The sequence below is a fragment of the Mauremys reevesii genome, linkage group 8, assembly GCF_016161935.1.
Source record: "Mauremys reevesii isolate NIE-2019 linkage group 8, ASM1616193v1, whole genome shotgun sequence".
Lineage (NCBI taxonomy): Eukaryota > Metazoa > Chordata > Testudines > Geoemydidae > Mauremys > Mauremys reevesii.
Genome location: NC_052630.1, coordinates 94,503,381 through 94,524,094, shown reverse-complemented (window position 1 = coordinate 94,524,094; position 20,714 = coordinate 94,503,381). Strand labels below are relative to the sequence as shown.

Here is a 20,714-nt window from a genome sequence, read left to right as displayed (position 1 = left end):
CCTGCCAATCCGACCTGGGGAAAAATTCCTTCTCCATCCCCAGTCTGAGGATCAGTTAGGCCCTCAGACTGTGGGCAAGACACACAGGCCAGACATCGAAGACAGAGGATTCTCTGTACCCCTCAGCCCCACCCAACACCCGCTTTAACATCTCTAGCTGTGACTAATCCCTCATCAGGGCTGGCTTTATGAACTGCGGGGCCCAATTCAAATACTCGGTGGCACTTCAGTGGCGGGGGAGTCCGCCCAGGGTCTTCCGCGGCACCAAAGGACCCCCCGCCACCGAAATACCAATGAAGGCCCCCGGAGCGGACCCTCCCACCACCAAAATGCCACCAAAGAGCCCTGGAGCGGACCACCGCCGGGTGAGTAAAAAAAAATTTTAAAAGGCGCCTAAGGCACAGGGCCCTGGTGCGGCGCCCAATTCCGGGGAATCGGCCTAAAGCCGGCCCTGTCCTTGATGCTTCAAAGAACAGCAAATCAGTATTCCCCCAACCCCCATCCTAAAATACTATTATGTATCATGGTGGAAAATATTCCTTCCTGACCCCAGCAGATGAAGCCTGAAGCATGAGATTTATTTATAGGCATCTTCTTAATGCAGAGTTGCAAGTGTTATGAGTATGCGGAGGGCAAAGGCAGCAATCCTGTTCTCTCCATGGCCCAAGAAGGAAGGGCACGAACAGGGGGATTCACAGACTCCAGGGCCAAAAGGAACCACCAGGCCCATCCAGCCCAACAGACTGCAGAATTTCTCCCAGAAGTTGAATACAAGTATATCTTTTAGAAAGATATCTAATCTTGTCTTAAAGATGCCAAGCGATGGTGATTCCAGTATCTTCCTGGTAAGCTGTTTGAATGTATTTACCCTCCCTGCTAGGAGACTGCATCTTATTTCAAAGCTGAATTTATCCAAGGTCGAGTTCCAGTTATTGGATCTTGTTGTACCTTTGTCTGCAAGGTTGAAAAGCCCACTCCCTCCCCTCCCATCTCTCAGATCTCTATTCTATGTGTAAGTCCCTAAACCTGGTGATCAAGTTATCTCTCAATGGTCTCTTCAATGCTCTGAATATGTTTAGCTCCTTGAGCCTCACATTGTAAGGCTTGTTGTCCAACCCTTGGATCATTTTTGCAGCCCTCCTTTGAACTCTCTTTGGTATTTCCATATCCTTCCTGAAGAGTGGACCCCAGAACTGGACACAGTATTCTAGTCATGATCTTACCCATGCTGCGGACAGAGGCAAGATCACTTCTCTATTTCTACTTGATAGTCCCCTTTTTTTTTTTTTAAATACACCCAAGGATCATGTTAGCCCTTTTTGACACAGCATTGTATTGAGAGCTCGTGTTGCAGAGATTATCTCTGGTGACTCCCAAGAACTTCTGAGTCATTGCTTTCCATGACAATCTCCCATCTGGTAGGTATAACCTGCCTTCTTGAGAATGGCCACACTGGGTCAGACCAATGGCCCATCTAGCCCACTATTCTGTCTTCCGACAATAGGCAATGCCAGCTGCTTCAAATGGAATGAACAATCATCAAGTGATCCATCCCCTGTCATTCAGTCCCAGCATATGGCAGTCAGAGGCTGAGGGACACCCAGAGCATGGGGTTGCATCTCTGACCATCTTGTCTAATAGCCATTGATGGGCCTATCCTCCAAGAACTTAACATTCTTTTTTAAAATCCAGTTATAGTTTTTGCCTTCACTACATTCCCTGACAATGAGTTCCACAGGTTGACTGTGTGTTGTATGAAGAAGTACTTCCTTTTGTCCGTTTTAAACCTGCTGCCTATTGATTTCATTGGTGACCCCGGTTCTTGTGTTATGTGAAGGGGTAAATCCTTCCTAATTCACTTTCTCCACATCATTCATGATTTTATAGACATTTATCATACTCCCCCACTTAGTCATCTCTTTTCCAAGCTGAACAGTCCCAGCCTTTTTACTGTCTTCTAATATATCTTTTTTGAGATGGGGTGACCAGAACTGCGCGTAGTATTCAAGGCCATTTTGTTGCCCAGTCACCCAGTTTTGTGAAAATTTTTTGTAACTCTTTGCAGTCTGCTTTGGACTTAACTATCTTGAGTAATTTTCTATCATCTGGAAACTCTGCTACCTCCCCATTTATCCTTTTTTCCATCTAATTTATTAATACATTGAACAGCACTGGTCCCAATACAGACGCCCTGGGGTCAACACTGTTTACCTCTCTTCATTGTGAAAACGGGACATTTATTCCTACCCTTTGTTTCCTATCTTTTAACCAGTTACTGATCCATGAGAGGATCTTCCCTCTTATCCCATGACTGCTTAGTTTGCTTAAGAGCCTTTGGTGAGGGACCTTGTCAAAGGCCTTCTGAAAGTCTAAGTACACTATATCACCCTTATTCATATGTTTGTTGACGTCCTCAAAGAATTCCAGTAGATTGGTGAGGCACGATTTCCCTTTACAAAAGCAGTATTGATTCTTCCCCAACAAATCAGATTCATCTACATGTCTGATAATTCTGTTCTTAGTTTCAACCAATTCGCCTGGTACTGAAGTTAGGCTTACTGGCCTGTATTTGCCAGGATAGTCTCTGGAGCCTTTTTTAAAAATTGGTGTCACATTAGCTATCTGCCAATCATCTGGTACAAAGGCTAATTTAAATGATTGGTTACATACCATAGTTAGTATTTTTTGTAGTGAAAGTAATTTTCCCTCTGTTGATATTCACCCCTTCTTGTCTACTGCTGGGAATGGGCCACTTCCACCCTCACTGAATTGGCCTCCCCACTTGGTAAGGCAACTCCCATCTTTCCATGTGCTGTATTTTTATACCTGCTGACTGTATTTTCCACTCCATGCATCTGATGAAGTGGGTTATAGCCCACAAAAGCTTATGCCCAAATAAATTTGTTAGTCTCTAAGGTACCACAAGGATTCCTTGTTGTTTTTGCTGATACAGACTAACATGGCTACCACTCTGAAACCTGCGTAATGGTGTCTAGAAACTGTATCTGCGTCCCATCAAGAAGTGATGTGTACCCAGTGAATATGGGGATAGTTAAATCCTTCGTTGTTGTGTTTTCTAGTTTTATAGCCTCTCTAATATCCCTGAGCATTTCACAATCACCAGCCTGGTCAGGTGGTCAGTAGTATATTCCTACTGTTATACTCATATTATTCAAGCATGGAATTTCTATCCATAGAGATTCTATGGTACAGTTTGATTCATTTAAGATTTCTAGTATATTTGACTCTATGCTTTCTTTCACATATAGTGCCACTCCCCGACCAGCATGACATATTCTGTCATTCCTATATATTTTTTACCCTTGTATTACAGTATCCTATTGATTGTCATCTTCCATCAAGTTTCTGTGATGCCTATTTTATCAATATCCTCATTTAATACCAGGCACTCACGTTCACTCGTCTTTAGTATTTAGACTTCTAGCATTTGCATACAAGGTACTTATAAAATCTGTCAATTTTTTAGTTGTCTGTCTTCATGTGACATAATTGAATGGTACTCTTTTTCATTTGACTGTTTTTCTTCAGTTCCTACCTGAACTTTATTAACTTCTATCCTCTCCTGTTTACTAGAATATAGAGAATCCCAGTTAATAGATCCTCCCCTGTGGGACATCTCTGTCTGAACCATAAGATCCACCACACCTATCAGCTTTCCCCCCAGCCCCTTAGTTTGAAAACTTCCCCCCCCTTGCTTTAAAAACTCATCTACAACCTTTTTTAATTTTACATGCCAGCAATCTGGTTCTGTTTTGATTTAGGTAGAACCCATCCTTCCTGTATAGGCTCCTCCTTTCCCAAAAGGTTCCCTAGTTCCTAAAAAACCTAAAACCCTCCTCCCTACACCATTGCTTCATCCATGCATTGAGAGCCTGCAGTTCTGCCTAATTGGCCCTGCATGTAGAACTGGAAGCATTTCAGAGAATGCCAACATGGACATCCTGGACTTTAATCTCTTTCCAAGTAACCTAAATTTGCCCTCCAGGACCTCTATCTTTCCTTATGTCCTAGGTACCTACATGTACCAAAACCACTGGCTCCTCCCTAGCACTGCACATGAGTCTGCCTAGATGTCTGAAGAGATCCACAAACTTTGTAGCCAGTAGGCAATTCACCCTGCTGTTCTCCCAGTCATCACACACAGAGTTATCTATAAAAAGCAACAGAGAGTCCTATGGCACTTTTAACACTAACAGATGTATTGGAGCATAAGCTTTTGTGGTGAATTCACCCTCGAAAGTTTATGCTCCAATACATCTGTTAGTCTTAAAGGTGCCACAGGACTCTCTGTTGCTTTTTACAGATCCAGACTAACACGGCTACCCCTCTGATACTTGGCAGTTATCTATATGTCTAATGATCGAATCCCCCATTACTATTACTTGTCTCTCCCTAATAACTAGGATTCCCTCCCTTGGAGAAGTGCAAGAGGATACCATGACATCCTCTGGAAGGGGGGGGGTCTCAATTATGGGATCATTTCCTTTCGCTTCAGTTTGATGTTCTCCTTCCTCAAGACTTTCATCCTTCCCAATAGCACAGAGGCTGTCAGACCAGGGGTGGGACCTCTCTACTGTATCCCAGAAAGTGTATCCCACCTATGTTCCCAGATTTATTACCTGGCAGGCAGTTGTATTAAAATGCATTTTGTTGGATTGGAACCATATAAACAGGTGATTTAGATCACTCTAACGATAACCTGTCCTCTCTTTATTTACTATATCACCAATCTTTGTGTCATCTGCAAACTTTAACGGCAAAGATTTACATCATCAGCTAGATTGTTGATAAAAATATTAGATAATGTTGGCCCAATAACTGATCTCTGGGGAATCCCACTAGAAACAGCTTCATACATTGATATCTTCCCATTAACAATTACGTTTTCTGATCTGTCTATAAACCATTTTAATCCATCTTGTATGTATGCTGTTAATGCCATCTAATGCAAGTTTTTAATCAAAGTGTCAGGATGTGCTAAGTCAAATGCCTTAGAGAAATCCAAGTATACAATACCAGCACAGTTACCTTATTAACAAGACCTGTAATCCTTTCAGAAAAAGACAATGGGTTGGTTTGACGAGACTTACCTTCCAGGAAACCATGCTGACTGGAATTAATTATATGTTTAGTTTCTAATTCTTTCTTTGAGTCTTGAAGAAATTATTTTACATGGGATCAATGTCAGGCTAACCAGTTTATAGTTCTTTGGGTCATTCTTTTTAGATATTGGAGCTCCACTGCCAGTCCTCCAATCCATTGGATTTTCCCAGTGTTCCAAGATTTGTTAAAGATTAACTTTAGTGGCTCAGAGTACTCCTCAGCTAGTTCATTTAAGGCTTCTGGGTGCAAATTATCTGGGCCTGTTGATTTGAAAATGTTTAATTTTAGCAGATTCCATTTCACATCCTCTTTTGTTACAGATAGTAAACTTTCTGTTCTATCCTCAGCATCATATGGGATGGACACATCCTCCTGCTTTGTTCCAAATACAGAACAGAAATATCTTTTGAACACTTCTGCCTTTGCTACACCACTATTTACAATTGTACCATCTGCATCTAGCAGTGGACCTATGCCTAACCCAAGGGATTTTTTGGTTCCTAATATGTTTTTTCCTAATATGTTTCCTTATTGTCTTTAACCATATAGGCCATTGATAGCTGATTGATTCCTTTAGCTTCCCTTATCACTTACATTTTTTTAATTTGTAACTTATAGTCATTGACATTTACTTCCTCATTTGTCCATCCTTTATATATTGATTTCTTATGTTTTTATTGCTACCACTGTAGAAGTAATAATAATAATAATCAGAAAATCATTTGCTAGTGTTTTGTTCTAAATATCTGTATGGTAGGGCTTCCATCACGTCTCTTTGGAAATGGACCTGTGACAAATCTTTTGTAAATTGGAAAACCAGTTAAGCTTTTGGGTGGGCTTTTATCACTGGAAATGTTAAATAAAACAGCTTCTTCAGTACAAAGGACAACTTCTTATACCTCGGTCCCTAAAATTAGGGTCTGGTAAAGCTATATTTAGGCATCCAATTAAATGCTATGATCTTCAGAAGTGCTGAGTACCTGTAGCTCTCACTGTGTGAAAACCAGGCCCCATATTTAAGTGCCTAAATACAGATTTGGGTGCCTAATTTTAGGCACCGAAGTTTGAAAGCTTTAAAGTTCTGGTCCATGTGAAGTCCCTTTTAAACTGAATCCTGCAGTAGCACCTAGACCAAGCAGGGAAGAACAGGGTGCCAAAAGAACAGGATGACACAGCATAGAACTTCCTAGAACACCTTTACATGTCCTCACATTACAAAGACATACTGGTACCTCGCAGTGATTAAACGACTGTATACAAACTACTGTCCAATGAGTAATGTTTCCACTTATAGGTCCTTAATAATATTGTACTAATATGCATGCAACAATACAATGGAATGAATACATTAATTAATTGCTAGTCAATGTGATTTTAACACAAAATATTAAATTGAGCATAATTACAATACAAAATGCTTAATATGTTGTGATTAATTTGTTCTCTGTGTGTTTACATATTTATAGTTAATTAAAATTACTTGCACCGATAAAGAATTCATCAGAAGTCCACTCCAGTGCAAAGCATAACAGGTGGAGCCCATGTTCTTGTAATTTAAATGATCCTAGGGATGAGTTTTTAATTTGTCATAAATAGTTTATGTTGCATCCTTTATTCCTGTATTATTCATTTTCCAGTTAAATCCAAGGCCAGTGGTGCCTTCGAGGAAGAGATTAAGGACAGACATAAGGAAGGAAATATATTCCTTATCTCACCATCCAGACTTCTTCTGGAAAGCATGAAAGGAAACTCCTGTAAATTGATAGCCTTTGGGAGGGGCTAGAGCTGGGTGGGAAAAATGGTTTTCCCATTGAGAATAATTTTCAAGATTGTGAACATTTTCCCCCATTTTAAATCAGGACCAAAAAAATTCCCAAAAAATTTTGTGAACCAAAAAAGTTTTAACTTCAGGTCTCTATGGAAACACTCCATTTCAAAATGATTGAAATGTTTTATTTCAAATGGAACCATTTTTTAATTTAATTTTTTACTGTAAATTACATTTTGAAATCAAAAGTTCTTTCAAACAAAAGAAAATCAGAACTTTTCATTTTGAAAATGTTGACATGGGAAGTTCTTAACAACTTAGAACTCTTTTTTTAAATGGGAAATTCATTAAAACCAAGCCCTTCCCACAAAAAGTTTCAATTTTAATCAATCAGCATTTTTCAATGAAAAAATGTTTCATTGAAAAATTCCCAAATGTCTCTACGCAAGGCACATTCCCTGAATTAAGAAACATTTTTAATCTATGGCTCTTTTTCTCCCAGCATATTTTAAATCTCTCCATTTTTGGACAGCCTACAAGAGAACGTGCACGTAGTACTTCCTGATGAATATCCACCTTGCCGAGAAATAGATGAAGTATCTACATCCAGGGGCGGATCTAGGAATCCCGCCGCCCCAAGCAGGGCGGCGCGCCACGGGGAGCGCTCTGGCGGTTGCCGGTCCCCCGACTCCGGGGGATCTCCTGCAGACGTGCCTGTGGAGGTTCCGCTGGTCCCGCGGCTCTGGTGGACCTCCCGCAGGCATGACTGCGGAAGGTCCGCCGGAGCCGCCTGCCACCCTGCCGGCAAAATGCCGCCCCAAGCGCGCGCTTGGCGCGCTGGGGTCTGGAGCCGGCCCTGTCTACATCAGATAGTCTAACGTTAACTTCTATTTTTAATCTTAAGAAGCATCTTGACAAAAGCACATTACATGCCCATGATCCAAGCCCAATGCAATCAATGGGAGGTTTTCTATTGATTTCAAAGGGCTTTAGCTCAGCACCTGAAAAAATATAAAGGCAGAAAAACTAATGTGGAACCACAAGTGGTTGGGTTCAGATAAGCCCAGTATAGTCTGGCTCCTTTAAACATGAAGCTCTTTCAAACTTACTGATCCTTTCCCTGCTTCTTCCCCCATCCTCTCCAGACCCTTCCCTTTCCCCCAGTCTGATAAGAGATAGTTCTCCAGATGACCAAGGGGCCAGTCTCTTCACCAGGTTCCTCTCTCAATAAGCTCACCTACCTTTGGTAACAACCCATTGAGTCCATCATGGAGTGTGTCAGCAAGTCTGTCACAGCTGAGCCACTTTAGAGGCATCCTAGCAAATTAATAAATAAAATTAAAAAAAACAGAATTGTGTTCCCATTATTCTGAAACTTCTCCTGGTCAACTAGATGCACATGCCTACTGTGTGATCTTCCACAGAGGAACTGACAAGAACAGAGTCCACAATTATTAACCTTTCCACATGTTTCCATAGTTTATTGTGACAAGACAATGCAATAAACTTGAAGGTAATCAAAAAGCAATTTCGTAGTAGTAAGCTTAAAATGACAAACCTTTTCTTTTCTAAATAAATCACCATTATTCCTTCATGGTTCCCACTTGACAAGTGTGTTTCCTTAGTAACAGAGTGCTTAAACAGGGTCTGTGTGTGAACATTATCCCTTTAGCCATAATTGTGAAAGAGGAGACAATTGGACAAAAAGTGGTGTCCCCCCCCTTTCATCGGACTGTGATTTAAAATGTTTATCAATCAGATAATCTTAGAAGACAAGGAGTGATTTTTTTGCAGCACACGTGCGCTAGTCCCCTGCGTTCCATTTGTGCATTTAGTGGCGCTGATGGACTCTAAGGGGTCTCAGACTCCATACCTACACTAAATTTAACACTCTGTGATGTTTGTTCAATAGCTCAGCTAATGTTAAGGTCAGCTGTCTGATAAATTATTGAACAGATTAACAGTGTTAGGGCTACAGTATAAATAAAGGATGTGCGCTAGACAAAGACATACAATGTGTCTGGCTCAAAGACAAAAGACTGAACAGACAGAAGGAAAGGTTAATTCGGGTGGATACATGTGGGGCGCTTCTGCTCTATTTTATTCTGTAATTCAGTGACTACAGCAGCTTTGCTACTGTGTTTGGCTCTGGATACCTAGGATCCAATGCTGCACAGTGCTGAGCACTCTCAACTCGCATTTAGGATCAGTCTGAAACACAAGTAAATGCAACCTCCCTCTTGTTATCTACACTCAGTGGGCTCCTGGTTCCATTCCATCCCACATCAACATGTTAATGGCATCCCTTCGCTGTACTGCCTATCTGTGCATTTATTCCTTTATCGTGTATTCATTTGACAGGGACACAACTTTTCCACCAACAGCATAAATTGGTACAGGGCAGATTGATTTTTAAAGGGTCTAGTCTTTCAACTGATCTTCTAATATTCGCCTCCTCTTCAGCTGCTGAATTTCAAATCCTTATTGGAGATCTGTATAAGAAGGACATCAGCACAGGAGTGCCAGGCGGAGCAAGCATGTCGATTACTTGTTTAGATCGGATATTGGGGAAGTCAGTTTTTCTTTACTCTGATGTTGACACACCAGTATCTGACTTTAGTGCTCATGAAAGGTATCAAATTGATGTCCCGACAGAGTCCTCTGTTTAGTCACAGAAAACGTATAGCCTGGGCAGCAGTAGGGCTGGCTTGATACTATGTCACTATCATGCCTCCACCCTCAACTGATCAGAGCAGTAGGTGAAGGCAGTTTGACTTCAGCGGTCCAGCCAGTCCTTAGCCTCTCTACTGAGGCTGCTAGAAAATGGGCCACTTGAGGTATTGTCTGTGATGTGCTCTGACCTGCTGGGAACTGGGCTGAGTCTGGCCAGCTCATTTCACACAGGATACCAAAGAGCCATCAGCTAGCAACAACCTTCAGTCACTACCAACCTGGGGTGGTTTAAACTAATGACCTACAGTCAAATCCTGGCTCCTCTGAAGTCAATAGGAGTTTTGCCATTGACTTCAATGGGATCAGAATTTCACCTCCAGATTTGAAAAGCTCTTTATCCATATTGCCCATCCACGGCATCAAGTTTAGCCAGAACCACATGGAGGATTAAACATGCAAATCAAGTGAAAAAATGGAGTTTTGGAGGTAAAACAATAACATGCACTGGTAATGAGACCCATTCCTTTAATCCTGGAAATTAAGATGTCTTTCCTTTTAATATTCTGAAATATATAACTTGCTAAATATGAATTACAAGCTTAATAACATATTTGCCCAAACATTCTTGGATGAACTATCAGTTTGGAAGAGGCACCAGATTAAATTTATCAGAAAACATGTTGCAGAGTAATTTAGAAAATATTAAAATGTCAAACTCTCTCCAATCCTTCCTGTGAAGTGCAGGAGAAGATATTGTTGTTCAACTCAATAATTCCATAGCATGTTTTTCCTCCCTGCCTTCCTCCCCATATTCTCTTCTCTTATAATTGTCTTTTGCTACAGGAGAGAAGCAAACTGATCCAGTATTAAACATTTTCTGCTGAAGTGCTGAGTCCTTTGTCTTTACTCTAACCAGGTCTGAAGAGATTTAAGAAGCCATAGATGACTTCTCCCCAAATATAGCCTCCATCGTCCCAAAAAATGGGCACTCCCCCAAGGATTAAATTTGGTTCCCCTTCCTGTCTGATACACGCAAAAGGGGTTGCACAAGACTTAAGGGAGAGTAGACTCTGCCCATCAATCTTTGGCACCTAAAATGCAAAAAGTTTGCCTGTGAGGAAATAGCACACACTACATTAGAGGGTTAAATTAGAAAAATGGATCTGCAAAAAAATGTACTGTTTGTGCCAACTTCAAGAGCTGCAGTGCAGATCTGTGCATTCACTTCTGGCAATTTGCATGAGCAATAATCAAATGAAAAAGGATGAACCTGCAAGAATGACATTTCCCTCTGCATTTAAGAAACCAAGTGCACAAGCTATTTCCTACCATTTTTCTTAAGATTGTGTTCAGTTTGTCATAGCCCTCGATGTCTGCAAACACTGTGAAATTAACAGTTTACCTGCCATTTAGACTGCTTTGTTATTAATAAGTAGCACATCGGTCTGGTTTGCAATGTATATTTATTGTTAGAATGGAAAAGGTTATTCTTGTGACTAAAAAAAAATAACTAGGAATCACACATTCTGGACTATATTCCTGGCTGTGCCCCAGACTTCCTGTGTGACCTTTGGCAGGTCACCTAACCTATCTAAGTTTCCTCTCATTTGTAAATCACGAATATTTATACTAAAGTACATCTCGGGACAGTGTGAGAACTGATTCACTAATGCATATAAAAAGTGCTGGAAACCAGAGAGAAGAATGTAAGGCAGCAGAATGTAACCCATGTTAGAATTTGACCAGTACACCAGGAATTTACAACTAGGATAGCATACCCAGGACCTTAATTTTACATACGTAGCAAGCTCCACAGTACTATATATTAGGATATTGGGTCTCTACTGACTCTGAGCCCTGGTCTACACTATACGTTTAGGTCGAATTTAGCAGCATTAAATCGATTTAACCCTGCACCCATCCACACGACTAAGCCATTTTTGTCGACTTAAAGGGCTCTTAAAATCGATTTCTGTACTCCTCCCCAACAAGGGGATTAGCACTGAAATCAACCTTGCTAGGTCAAATTTGGGGTAGTGTGGATGCAATTTGATGGTATTGGCCTCCGGGAGCTATCCCAGAGTGCTCCATTGTGACCGCTCTGGACAGCACACTCAACTCAGATGCACTGGCCAGGTAGACAGGAAAAGCCCCGTGAACTTTTGAATTTCATTTCCTGTTTGGCCAGCGTGACAAGCTCAGAGGTGGCTGTGCAGATCTCATCAGCACAGGTGACCATGGAGTCCCAGAATCGCAAAAGAGCTCCAGTATGGACTGAATGGGAGGTACTGTATAGGGAGAGGAATCCATGCTATCAGAACTCCATTCCAAAAGACAAAATGCCAAAACATGAAAGACAGAGGCTATAACAGGGACCCGCAGCAGTGCTGCATGAAATTTAAGGAGCTCAGGCAAGCCTACCAAAGAACCAGAGAGGCAAACAGCCGCTCTGGGTCAGAGCCCCAGACATACTGCTTCTATGATGAGCTGCATGCCATTCTAGGAGGTGCTCCTACAACTACCCCAGCCCTGTGTGTGGACTCAGTCAATGGATTCTCACACAACAGGGATGCGAATTTTGGGGACAAGGAAGATAGCGCACAGCAAGCAAGCGGAGAAACTGTTTTCTCTGACAGCCAGGAACTGTTTTTCACCCTGAATCTAGTAACCTCCCAACCCACCGAAGGCAGGCTCCCGGACCTAGAAGGCGGAGAAGGGACCTCTGGTGAGTGTACCTTTGTAAATATAATACATGGTTTAAAAGCATGATTAATTTGCCCTGAAGACTTGGGATGCATTCACAGCCAGTACAGCTACTGGAAAAGTCTGTTAACGTGTATGGGGATGGAGTGGAAATCCTCCAGGGACATCTCAATGAAGCTCTCCTGGATATACTCCCAAAGACTGTTAGTGGGGGGAGAGGGGGTGAAGCAATCATCCCAGAGAATTGGGGGAGGGGGGGTTGGTTGGGTTTGTGCTGCACTTTAACCCGAAAACCACAGCCCCTCCTTTTAAATGGCCAACCCATTTTAAATAGCCAACCCAACAGGTGCTTGGTATGTGAAATGAGGGCACGGCTGTTTGAAACCATTCCCACGTGTTATGAAGGTTAAAGAAGCCAAAAGACTGTGGCTTACCATGGCTGCCTGCAAGCCAAATTCTGTTGCCCGCCAGTCCTGCGTGTGTGATCTCTCACACCAAACCGGCAGGCCCTCAATATAAGAGGCAAAATGCGACCTTGTAAAGAAAGCACACGTGCTATGTAATGTTAACAGCTTGGTTCACTGTGAAAGAGTCTACCCATTGTTCTCTAAAATGTGTTCTCCCTTTTTTTTCCTCCCACAGCTGCAAATGTTTCAACATTCCCCATATCATCTCCGTCCCAGAGGCTAGCGAAGATTAGAAGGCAAAAAAACTGCACTTGCGATGAAATGTTCTCTGAGCTCATGCAGTCCTCCCTCACTGAAAGAGCCCAGCAGAATGTGTGGAGGCAGACCATGTCAGAGTGCAGGAAAGCACAAAATGAATGCGAGGACAGGAGGGACGTATGAGAGGACAGGTGGCAGGAGCAAGAGGAGAGGTGGCGGGATCATGATGATAGGTGGCATCAGCTTGATGAGAGGAGGCAGGAAGCAATGCTTAAGCTACTGGAAGATCAAACTGATATGCTCCGGCATATGGCTGAGCTGCAGGAAAGACAGCAGGAGCACAGACCGCCGCTGCAGCGCCTGTGTAACCAACCGCCCTCCTCCCCAAGCTCCATAGCCTCCTCACCCAGATGCCCAAGAACACTGTGTGGGGGGGGCCTCCAGGCACCCAACCACTCCACCCCAGAGGACTGCCCAAGCATCAGAAAGCTGGCATTCAATAAAGTTTTGAAGTGCAGTGTGGCCTTGTCCTTCCCTTCTCTACCACCCCACCCAGTGCTTCCCTCCTCCCCCACCCCTCCCAGGCTACCTTTGCAGTTATCCCCCTATTTGTGTGACGAATTAATAAAGAATGCATGAATTTGAAACAATGACTTTTTTGCCTCTGCAAGCAGTGATCAAAGCGAGGAGGGGAGGGCGCTTAGCTTACAGGGAAGTAGAGTGAACCAAGGGGGCAGGTTTTCATCAAGGAGAAACAAACAGAACTTTCACACCATAGCCTGGCCAGTCATGAAACTGGTTTTCAAAGCTTCTCTGATGCGCAGCGCACCCTGCTGTGCTCTTCTAACCGCCCTGGTGTCTGGCTGCGCATAATCAGTGGCCAGGCGATTTGCCTCAACCTCCCACCCTGCCATAAACATTTCCCCCTTACTCTCACAGATATTGTGGAGCACACAGCAAGCAGTAATAAGAATGGGAATATTGGTTTCGCTGAGGTCTAACCAAGTCAATAACTGCGCCAGCACACTTTTAAACATCCAAATGCACATTCTACCACCATTCTGCACTTGCTCAGCCTATAGTTGAACTGCTCCTTACTCCTGTCCAGGCTTCATGAGCCATGGGAGCAAGGGGTAGGCTGGGGTGCGACCGCGCGGTGCTGCCTGCTGGGAGAGCAGCCTGAGGCAAAAGCCTCCAGCTGGCATGATCTTCCAGGCAGGACTGAATCTCCATTAGACGAAACTTAAAGAAGAGAATGACCTGGAGTCACTCCCATTTATGTCCAGGCGCCCCCGACCAACCTCAGTGAGGCCAGCCAGGAGCACCCATGTCTGCCCAGATGCTCCCAATATGCTGAGCAATACGACTGCTAAGTGTCTTTGCTAACTTGCAACGGCAAGAAGCTGCTGCTGTGTAGCAATGCAGTACTGCATCTGTCAGCAGCACCCAGGAGAAGTACGGGGACAGTAAGCTGAGTGAGCTTCATGCTTGCCATGGTATGTCATCTGCATAGATAACCCAGGAAAAAAGGCGAGAAATGATTTTTTGCTGTTGCTTTCACGGAGGGAGGAAGAAAGGGAGGGGGGCCTGATGACAAGTACCTAGAACCACCCGTGACAATGTTTTTGCCCCATCAGGCATTCGGAGCTCAACCCACAATTCCAGTAGGCAGTGGAGACTGAGGGAACTGTGGTATAGCTACCACAGTGCAATGCTCCGAAAGTCGATGCTAGCCTCGGTACTGTGGACGCACACTGCCGACTTAATGCACTTTGTGGGGACACACACAATCAACTGTATCAAATCGATTTCTAAAAACTCGACATATTAAATCGACCTAATTTCATAGTGTAGCCATACCCTGAGAGAAGAGCACCAATTCTGAGTCATTATTAACACAGATTCCTGCAGCACCTAAGATTTCATGAGAAATCTTTCATCTACCTAGAGACCAGGACTATCCCTCCTTAGTTTACAAAATCCAGTAAGGACACCAATGGCAAAATTATAGCTGGAGATTATTTCATTCAACACTGTGCTTTGATGAGGTCTCCCATCTGCCACCACAAAACCTCCCTAGTCTCCCACAACTACTACCTAGTTCTACTTGTCTCCAGAGCAATACTCATCCAGAAACCAATGGCAAGAGTTTCCAAGATTTTCATCTCAGGCTGTCCCCCCCATGACCAAAGATTGTGACAAGCATCAACTTTTCAGAAGAAGGCTCTTAAACCCTCTCTCTACTCAGCCCCTACAGGAGGCAGTATATGAACTGCAGCCTAGGGGAAGGCATTCAACCCCTTTCTGAGCACCACCCAAACTGGGGATGCAGAGAAGATGGAGGAGGAGAAACATGCATGGGTGCTTGCTAGTGTCCCACTCTCAGCATCCAAGACTCAGAAGGATTTTTCCCTCAGAGACCAAAAGAAAAAGGTATGAAGGTGATGTCAGGCTTCTCTCTTAAATCAGCTGCTTTATTCAGAGACTATGCTAAGAATGCCACCAGTGAAGCTTTCCTAACCCTGAATTAAAGCACATTTGGAAGGCACCATACTCAGAGAGGCTTCCAGCTGATTTACATAGCTCCTATTCAACCATAATATCAGATACCAGCAAAGTCTCTGAGCATATTCCTTACCTGCAGCTTTACAGCCTGTAATCTCCACTTGAGGCAGCTGCACAGCTCTCTCTGCTGGGGAGCAAGCCGCTCCCTTTACCAGGCCAACTCAGTTCAGCTGCATCTGTCTGATGGCCTCAGCTCAGAGAGGCCCTCTCAGCTGGGACTATTAACCCCCTACTGGGATTTAGCTCAAAAACCTCACACCACCATTTGGTTTGGTGGGGTCAGTAAGGCAGGGATGAGGGACCTACTTTATCAGAGAATGAATAATCTGCCACCTCCTCACAGAGCATATTGTCAGCACATCACTGTGTTGTGTTGCTCAGCAGGTCTAAGTGGATATACACAGCACAGGTGAGCAGCAGTCCTGGGATTATAATAAAATGGGGATTAACTCCCACTTTCAGAATATTCCAATGAGTCATTAAGGCCAAAAGGGATCATCATGATCACCTAGTCTGACCTCCTGTACATTGTAGGCCATAGAACCTCATCCACCCACTTCTGTAATAGACCCCTAACTTCTGGCTGAGTTACTGAAGTCCTCAAATCATGGTTTACCAAGTTACAGAGAATCCACCACTTACTGGAGCTCAACCCAGCACGTGACCCATCCCCATACTGCAGAGGAAGGTGAAAACTCCCCAAATTCTCTGCCAATCTGACCTGGGGAAAGATTCCTTCCCAACCCCAAATATGGCAATCAGTTAGACCCTGGGACAGACCCTGAAAGTAGGAACAGAAACATCAAGATTTTTTGCTCATGATAAACAATGCTATACTTTTCCACTCTCAGGCATAGACATTTCCAACTTTTTGTTAAAGATTCCAGGGGATACAGCCCAATAGGATTTCCTGAACTAATATTCACTGTAATTAGAGCGATCATTAGAGAGCACTCAATACACTGTGGCCAAAAGTCTCAGACTTATGTGCCTAAACTAGGCACCAAAATCCATATTTAGCCAGCTGAATAAGTGGCCTGTTTTCTTAGAGGTATGTCTACCCTGTATCTGACTCATGCCAGCTGACTCGGGTTTATGAGGCTCAGGTTAAGGGGCTGATTAATTATGGTGTAGGTGGTCAGGCTTGGACTGGTGCCCAAATGCTAGGACCCTGAGAGGTGGGTGGGTTCCAGAGCTCAGGCTGCCAAGCCTGACATCTAAACCACAATTAAACAGCCTTTACCCCAAGCCTCAGTCCCCTGGCACAAGCCAATGGCAGGTATCTAATTGCACTGCAGTGTAGACCTACCTAACGGGGCTGAGAACCTGTAGCTCCCACAGAAGTAATTTGTTCAACATCTCTGAAACTCAGCTCACTAAGGGCCTGCTTCACTAATGCATCTCTTTTCAGGAAAGTGCCTCAGTGCTGATCCGAATTGGGGCCTTATTTAAGGAACTAAATGTGGTCTCAAGTTGCAGTGGGGGAGATTTAGGTTGGATATTAGGAAAAACTTTTTCACTAGGAGGGTGGTGAAGCACTGGAATGGGTTACCTAGGGAGGTGGTGGAATCTCCTTCCTTAGAGGTTTTTAAGGCCCGGCTTGACAAAGGCCTGGCTGGGATGATTTAGTTGGGGATTGGTCTTGCTTTGAGCAGGGGGTTGGACTAGATGACCTCCTGAGGTCCCTTCCAAGCCTGATATTCTATGATTTATAGCCAGATCTTCAAAAGTATTCAGTGGGAGTTAAGTACCCATATGCCTTTGAATATCTAATTTAGGCCCCCAAATTGAAACAGTTTGGCCTATCTTCACATACTTCTGCATTTCAATAAGGCAGAGGAACTTCTCTCTCACACTCAGCAAATAAGATATTTTTTGCATAGTAAAGCCTTCTAGTCCATGTGTGAAGAAAAGGATATTCCCATAGATCTGCTACAGAACATCTAAAGTATTTTAACTGCCAAACTAGAAAGAAGACAGTCTGCCAAGAAAAGGGGAACAATTTCCCAAACTATGTTCCTGGGGAAAAGGCTTGTCATGCTACCTGAAGCCATGAAAACAAAACAGAAAATATAATTATGCATTAACACGCACCAGGCCGTGCATTTATAGGCAATTGTCTGCATAGCAAGCCTTGAGTTGTGTAATAAGACCAAGTGGGTTTTACCACCCAAGAAATATCATAATCCCCCTCAAATGAGCTGCCCTCAGAGTAGTATTGCTGTTATGAAATGGAATTTATACATAAAAGTAATAAACAGCATTGCCTAAGTTCTTATTATTGATATGGAGGTGAACAATGGAAGCCAACCAGAAAGGTCCACCGTGGCCTTGTAGATAAAACAAAGGCTTGGTGGGAATTGTGAGTATGGGCAGCCTTCCAGGTGGGTGGAGCAGAACCTTGCATGGTGGCCGTGGTGGCAGTTAAGGTAATGACAAGCAGAGATCCAGGGATCAGGCACCAGTCTAAGGATGAAGCCAGAGTCGAGGTCAAGGTAAAGGCCAGAACCAGAGTCAGAAGCCAAAGCTGGAGCCATAGTCAGAGATGTAGCCAAGAGTCAGAGCCAGAAATTGGAATGGGGCTGGGGCTGAAAGCAGGCGAAAGCAGGAAGTGGCAGTGAGACCAGGGTAAGCGCAGCTGCAGGCATGGCACACACTGAGTGGCTTCTCTACTATTGCAAGGCTCAAGTACCAGACCGCAGGCTCCTCTGGCCAATCTGGAGGTGCAACCATTTGGAAGGGGCTCATTGGGCTCAACTGAGCTTGCTGGGCTGCCTGACAATTTTCACTCAGCTGCAGCTCCTTCTCTGACAAACTCCCTGCGCTCCTGTTTGTCTGTCTGCAGAATGGAAACGCAAGCAGCGAAGAAAAGAGACAAAGGGTGAGAGGGGAAACAGAGGCACAGGCAGGCGAAGTGGCTCGCTCAGCCATTCTGTGGCTGAGCCAGGAATAGCACCCATGTCCCCTGACTGCCAGCCCTGTGCCCTATCCATTAAGCCATGCTCTCCCCTCATAGTAAATGGCTTTTGCAGTCACCCCAGAAGGAAGGTCGTGCCTGTGTCATGGTGCAGGGGAACTACTGGATCCCCAATGAGCACGTGATTAACCCAGGTCAGTTTCCTGCTTCTTTTATGCAGCGAATGATTATTTTGCTAGCCACATCCCCCTGTTGAGGAAATGTCCTGCCCATCTACGCGTTATTTTTATCTATCTCGATCCCTTGCAGGATCCACATCACTGTCGTGGCTGAGCATCCCACAGTCTTCAATGGATTTATTCTCACAGCACCCCAGAGAGATAGAGAAGTGCAATTATCTCCATTTTACAGAGGGGAAACTGAGGCAAAGAGAGACTCAGGGCAGGTCTACACTAGAAGCACTAGATTGGTGCAGCTACGCCACTGTAGCACAACTGGTGAAGACGCTCTGTGCCGATGGGAGAGTGCTCTCCTGTCAGCATAATTACTCCACCTCTGCGAGACGCGCAGTTTCAATGTGGACAGCGCTTGGTCACTGTCACTTACATCGCTCAGGGGGTGTCTTTTTCACACCCCTGAGCAACATAAGTTAGATCAACTTAAGCAATAATGTAGACCTGCCCTAAGACTCGGATTTGTAAAAATATCTAGGCACTGCAGCACTTAGGATGCCAATGCCTAACTGGTTTAGGAGCCTAAATCTCATTGTTTAAAAGTGATTGACGCACTAACAGGGGCGGCTCCAGGCACCAGCACATCAAGCGTGTGCTTGGGGCAGCAAGCCACTGGGGGCGCTCTGCCAGTCGCCGCGAGGGCGGCAGGCAGGCTGCCTTCGGCAGCTTGCCTGCGGAGGGTCCGCTGGTCCCGCGGCTTTGGCTGACCCTCCGTAGGCAAGCCGCCAAAGGCAGCCTGCCTGCCATGCTTGGGGCGGCAAAATGCCTAGAGCCGCCCCTGCGCACTAAATCCCTTTAGAAAAATGCAACTTAGTCTTCTAAGTCAGGCATTGCAATGCTGAGCACCACAATGCCTGCATACCTTTACAAATCTGGGCCTTCGCCATTTGCCCAAGGCAACATAGGAAGGCTGTGATAAAGCAGGGATTTGAACCTCGGGCTCCAAAGTCCCACAATAGTGTTCTGGGCACTGGACCATCCTTTCCAGAATTGCTAAACTCTGGAGGAAATGCTTATAGAAATGACCTCTCAGCAAGCAGAAGGTGCAAGGAAGCACAGGTGGGTAGACGTAAGTAATTAGTACACTTACTCTAACATCTCCTGTCAACTGGAGGGCCAGACATGGATAAACCAAGAAGTGATTAACAAAGTCTGACTGTAATTCATGTACCTATAAAACCTTCCTTTTGAGAACACAAGTAAATTAAATTGCTTGTTGCACCTGGGAACAGATGGCTGATTCCATATCCTTTTTGGGCCTTGCACTCCAGAGGACGTAACTGAGGTCATCCTTACACAGAAAGGAGTAGGGAGCGGGGACTGGTTAGCGAATATGAAAAATGGGCAAACGATGACATTTTGGCACATAAATGAAAACTATTAAGCACTAGGAATAACTTCTCAAAATACAGATGGAGGAGCCTACACATTTTGTGAGCTGGCCCAGCTGTGAAAAGCAAAGATCTTTGAAAAGCCAGCCTAAAGGATTTGTTTTCCTAAACCAACTCAAAATCATCTGTCTTTTTAAATATAACTTTTGTGAAACAAAGGAAAATCGGAAAGTAACATCGAATGCATTCCATACGCTATTAATTTTATTATGCAAATCCACTCCCCAAACGATAGTTGTATTCTGAATTACCACAAGCTCCGTCATGATTCCTCAATGTAAAGAGAGGAGGCTCAAAAAGTGTTGAAGCAAAATGCTCTCGTTTGGGTTATTATTTTAATATGGCAATACTGTCTGTAGGTGATTTTTAAAGCAGAATGTTTGCATAGCAAATCCTGAGCGATTCCTTCCCAGAGGCTGCTCGGTGTTGTCAACATTTATTACTTTCTCTTTTGTAAATAAATGCGGAGCAGAAAGCAGTATAGTTTGACTTAAAACTAATAAACAGATTTTGAGAAAAGGATAACAAAAGCGCTATTCTCCTTTTCCAGCCATCTGCCTCCTTACCCGATAACACAACAACAAAGGAAGGAGGGAAATACAAAGGCAAAGACTGAAAACTTGCTCAGTGCACGTGGAAAATGTATTATTTTGACAGCCTTATTGATTTAACACT

At 43.9% G+C, this 20,714-nt stretch overlaps 1 long non-coding RNA gene across 1 annotated transcript; it reads right to left on the bottom strand.

Moving 5' to 3' along the window:
- Positions 1-5,201: 5,201 nt before the first annotated feature.
- LOC120370560 lies at positions 5,202-15,696 on the bottom strand. Its single transcript, XR_005583800.1, has 3 exons — positions 15,572-15,696; positions 8,134-8,209; positions 5,202-5,384 (listed from the first exon to the last, which is right to left on the bottom strand). It is a non-coding gene; the product is annotated as an uncharacterized LOC120370560 (long non-coding RNA).
- Positions 15,697-20,714: the final 5,018 nt, after the last annotated feature.